Genomic DNA, 5,359 nt, shown 5'->3' on the forward strand with positions numbered 1-5,359 from the left:
TATTGGCCTCAGAGGGACTTGGCTTCCTGTGGTGTTAGCAAAAGGGATAAATTATAGTCGACATCTGCAATGAAGGACAGCAAGATGACCTGGAGGGGAAAATGTCAGATGTGGTAGAGGTCAGAGAGCCTGGTTATTCAACAAATGCAGGTTTGGAGCAGAGATCAAAGGCAGCTGCCAGAGAGTAAAATGGTGTTAGAGGTATGTGCTCAGTAATAAGTATACGGATATACCTAATACTGGTCAAGGTATTGAGCCGTCAATAAATCAAACAATTCTGCCTGGCCAAGGCAGACATATGACTTCATGGTGGTGGATGTAGTGGATGATAGGATGAAACAAAGGCAAGGAAGCTGCTGATTTCAATTAAAAAGGGTTTATTTTTGATGAGATAGGTCTGAATTCTTTTCCCACCACATCTCTGTGGGCGTTTGATATTGTTCAGACAGCTCAATTAGAGGATTTTGATGCCTTTAGTGGCTCAATCAATCATCTGTAGTAAGGCTTGGATTGTTTGCATGCTGTAATGTGCTGGTGAAGATGGCAGTTAGCTCTTTCATTATAAGAATGGTAGGACTGCAGCAGGGGAAACACTCAAGCTATTTCTGATTTAAATTGTCTACACATGATCCGACCTGAAAAGACTAGTTTGGAAGACAAACAAGAAAAAAGTCTCAGTTTTGCCCATGTACCAGGCTCTATTTATTTTTTAATTATTCCATTTATGCCACATTATCTAAATTGAAATACTTGCAACTTGGTCCATAAGACATCTAACAAGTAAGGACTTCTCTGGAGAGTGGATTCAGGATAGTTAAAATAGATTCCTCCAGTGGATACTGTGATCAAATTTCACAGTTCACCTTAATTTTCCAAAGCAAGAGGATTTTGGTGATGCCAGGACATACGGCAAAGCCTCCAGCAGTGGTGGTACATTGGTGTTTTCTGCCATCCTGACAAGGAAAAATGCCAGCAATTTAGTTAATCCTACAGGCTCTCCATGGAATGCCTGAATTTCCATTTGAGAGCGTCACCGTGTCTCACCAGAATTCAATCCATTAAGTTTTATTTGTGGACTTTCTCCTAACCTCCTCATAGAGTGAGATGCACCTTTTACAGTGCACTAAAATATCTTATCCGTTCCATGCCATATGACTGCTTCTTCCTATTTAAATAAAATAAATAATTCTTAAATATGCATGTATTCTTTGCATAGACATGTGCTTGTATTACCAACTGTTTGTTGTGGTTTTTGTTAGTTCGCAGCAAATCAATGTGTTCCATGGTTATATTTCTCCTATGACAGAAGCCTGTTAGTTCACTTTTATACATGCTAATTTTCCTAAGACTAGCATCCTCAACTCATTTCCTTGGAGACAGTAATAAAATCCCAAATGTATCAGGATCGGAAGATAGTACCACTCAGGAAATTTTACTTACGATTTTTTACAAGTATATTCTGATTAAGCAAAAAAGCACGTACAATCTCCCTCTCTAATTCTCCAAATCACCTTTTAAATACAGTCCCCTCTCTTTTCCCTAACCTTTGGAGGAACTAGTTTTCTTCTCTCTCAATTATGTTTTCATTCTTTAAATGTGGTTGGATAACAATGACTTTAACTTTCCATCTTACAGCTGTTAAAGACCTTGACCTGTTGGTCCCAATAAAAGAGTTATGAACCATGCCCTGCTAAATGACTTCACTCCCCGTCTCTCCCTTCACCCAGATAAATTCCCTTGGTGGGTGATAAAACACTGGATTGAAACGGACACATTTGGTCTCTGTTAAAGCTATTTATGGTGATTTCTCTGCTGCGAGCATTATACTTAGGGCAACCAGATGCTCTTTTTTTGGGTCCATCTCGTAACATGTTCTCTCAGTATTCCGAGAACTCCTTTGGGGCCAGGAAATGATCTCCTCTCCGTGAGAGCAGTTACATAACAGCTTCATCCAGGAGAAGCAGAGCATATAGAGAAGAAAAATAGCACAAAATGGAAAAGCACATTCAGTTTTTTAAAGAAAGCATTTAAAAAATCCCATCTGATTTCTCTTTGTCCACATTCTTAGCTCCTTGTAGTGAGGTACTCTAGAAATGGGCTGGCAGTTGTGCAGAGGGCGTGAATGATTTCTCACTGTTTGCTCTTTTGTTTCTGAAAGATTACAAACTGGGTGAGCCATCTAAAGGCTCAGGTAAACAGATGTAGATGTCAGAGTTTATTCTGAGACTCTGCATTCTCAGTTTTTCTGATAAATACATTGTTGCACGTTTCTCCTTTCATCCTCTTGATGATTATTACACCAGTTAAAGACATTTAAAATGAATCCTCCACCCCTAGTCTTCTCTGAGAGCAGCGTTAGGCTTTTATGCTGCTATGGCTACATAAATATTAATATCTGAAGAAGACGTTTTTAAAGAACAGAGTATTTTTTAAAATAGAATTAATTTTTTAGTGCAGTTTTAGGTTCACAGCAAAATTGAGCAGAAGGAACAGAGATAGTCTACGTATCCCCTGCCCCCACAACACGTGTAGCCTTCTCCATCATCATCCCTGGCCACTGAAGCGGTACCTTTGTCGCAACTGATGAGCCTGCATTGATGCATCATTATCACCCAGAGTCCCCAGTTACATTAGGGATCACTCTTGCTGGTGTACCTTCCATGGGTTTGGAGAAATGTCAATAAAATGTATTCTCCACTGTCACTAGGACAGTGTATTTTTTTGTTTTTTTTTTTTTGAGATGGAGTCTTGCTCTGTCGCCCAGGCTGGAGTGCAGTGGCGCGATCTCAGCTCACTGCAAGCTCTGCCTCCTGGGTTCACACCATTCTCCTGTCTCAGCCTCCTGAGTAGCTGGGACTACAGGCGCCCTCCACAAAGCCCGGCTAATTTTTTTTTTTTGTATTTTTAGTAGAGACGGGGTTTCACCGTGTTAGCCAGGATGGTCTCAATCTCTTGACCTCATGATTTGCCTGCCTTGGCCTCCCAAAGTGCTGGGATTACAGGCATGAGCCACCACACCAAGTGAGACAGAATTTCACACTTGTCACCCAGGCTGGAGTGCAGTGGCACGATCTCAGTTCACTGAAACCTCTGCCTCCTGGGTTCAAGTGATTCTCCTGCCTCAGCCTCCTGAGTAGCCGGGATTACAGGCACCTGCCACCATGCCTGGCTAATTTTTAAATTTTTAGTAGAGACAGGGGTTTCACTATGTTGGCTAGGCTGGTCTCGAACTCCTGACCTCAGGTGATCCACCCACCTCTCCTTCCGAAAATGCTGGGATTACAGGCGTGAGCCACCGTGCCCAGCTGTGTCTCTGAGAATTCTGCAGCCAATGAATTCCCAATTCTCTGTGAATGGGAGGAAGAGCCCACCTCACAGAAGCTGGTGTACATAGCAAAAATGGTCTAGAAAGGTAGATCAACAGCACCCAGACACACGACAGGTAATTAAGTCTGTCCCATAACTGCATCATCCAGAACAGGTGGATTTCTCTTCCAGAAGAGTGACTGCAAAAAAAGGAAAAGCGATTGGTTTCCTATCTGATGCAACTGGACCCAGCTAATCTACGGACAGCTAAAAGTGGAGAGTCACAAAAAAGGATGCATAATAATTTACGCATTACATTTACGTGTACTTTAAAGGACGCATATGCATATTCACTCTTGAATATGATGAGGTATGTTCAGGGCATTCTCTAAGTATTGTTGCGCTGATTGGAATACCTTTATTTCTTTGTTGCATAAACTGTGTACATAACGTACCTTCCATAATTGCCAGTGTCAGTGTCTTTAAATGGAGAACTTTAAGAATCAGAATGAGAATGTGAATTGAGAATTGAAAGTCCATTGAAGAGCATTCTGAGGATAGAATCTTTCTTTACTTTTGTGACTTTACAGTTGGACAGTTGTAAGCTTCCTAATTCCTCAGCAGTTTTAGTTACTTGTCTCTATTGTATCTTTTCAAAATAATAAATTTAAAAAATTAGGATTTAATTGGCTTTCCTCATATTTTATTCAATTATGAATTTGCAATAACAAGTACAATGGTCCTAACTAGGTTTCAGAACAAACACAACTGATTCTTAATAAGAATATAACTCCATGGGTGGAAGCAGACACGCAGATACACACTACAGAGAAGCAGCCAATTAACTACACGTGAAAAAAGGTTTTGGAGTTTTAGCACCAGCTTTGCCTTAGGTGGCCTGCAAAACTGTGGTATTATTAATGATCTACGCTGTGTGACAACGGAAAACATGTAAGGTTTTCATTGAGCAATGATGTGTAGCTCCTACTTTTAGTATAAATTTGTTACAAGTGAATGTAAAGTACAGCACTTACTTAAGTTGGCTTGACAACTCAAAAGGGATTTCTTTTTGCTGAGAAAAACAGAATAGCTCTCACCTGTAATCCTAGCACTTTGGGAGGCCAAGGCAGGGGAGATCACTTGAAGCCATGAGTTCGAGATCAACCTGAGCAACATAGCGAGAACCCTTCTCTACAAAAAAAAAAAAAAAAAAAAGTTAGCTGGGTATGGTGTCACGCACCTACAGTCTCAGCTACTTGGGAGGCTGAGGTGGGAAGATCACTAGATTCCAGGACTTTCATGCTACAGTGAGCTATGATTGCACCACTGCATTCCAGCCTGAGCAACAGAGTGAGACCCTGTCTCTAAAAAAATGTACATGACTTGGAGTCAGAAAACCTAGGTCCAAGTCTCCACTCTTCTATTCACTCACTGGGTGAGCTCAGGCTTCACTTGAACACCATCTCAATGTGCCCATCTGGGTGTCTGAAAGTTGTATTCTGAGTAAAGCTTTACACTCACCTTTATGCGGGGGGTCCAAAGCCATCACTATTATGAGAGGAGAATTTGAGGAAAAGCATCAGTTCTGCAGGAAATTTACTGGGTTAGTCAGGGCTGTAAGTTAGAAATAATAGACTTCAACTCTCGGTGACTAAACAGAAAAAGAGTTTGTCAAAAGGATATAGAATAACTTACGGAAGTTTTGGGAGGGCTGCAGTGCCAAGCCAGAGGTAATCAACATCCCAAGTCCTGAATCAGAACTGGTTTTCAGCTGCCACCGAGACATAGATGCAAACATTTGTACCACTGTACACCAGAGAATCATTTTTAGCCCAACCAAAGCTGACAAACACTCCCCACCCGCACCGCCCCCAATTCTTGTGTCAAGGACTCAACCTTGTAGCCACTGCCCTCTGCTGCCACTTCATGATAGAGTTTGGGGGAGAGAGAGAGAGAGAGAGAGAGAGAGAGAGAGAGAGAGAAACTCTCCTCATTTTTTCCTAACTCCAGTGTGGATGGGTCTTTTTTTGCTGAAACCTTGGTTACAAATTTG

General features: G+C 41.4%; 1 long non-coding RNA gene across 1 annotated transcript; it reads right to left on the reverse strand.

The window, feature by feature from the left end:
• Positions 1–379: 379 nt before the first annotated feature.
• Positions 380–5,148, reverse strand: LOC117095400. Its single transcript, XR_004441957.1, has 5 exons — positions 5,002–5,148; positions 4,828–4,920; positions 1,772–1,945; positions 1,089–1,165; positions 380–953 (listed from the first exon to the last, which is right to left on the reverse strand). It is a non-coding gene; the product is annotated as an uncharacterized LOC117095400 (long non-coding RNA).
• Between the last annotated feature and the right edge of the window lie 211 nt (positions 5,149–5,359).

This window comes from Trachypithecus francoisi, unplaced genomic scaffold, assembly GCF_009764315.1.
Source record: "Trachypithecus francoisi isolate TF-2019V2 unplaced genomic scaffold, Tfra_2.0 Lachesis_group13, whole genome shotgun sequence".
NCBI classification, from domain to species: Eukaryota; Metazoa; Chordata; class Mammalia; order Primates; family Cercopithecidae; genus Trachypithecus; species Trachypithecus francoisi.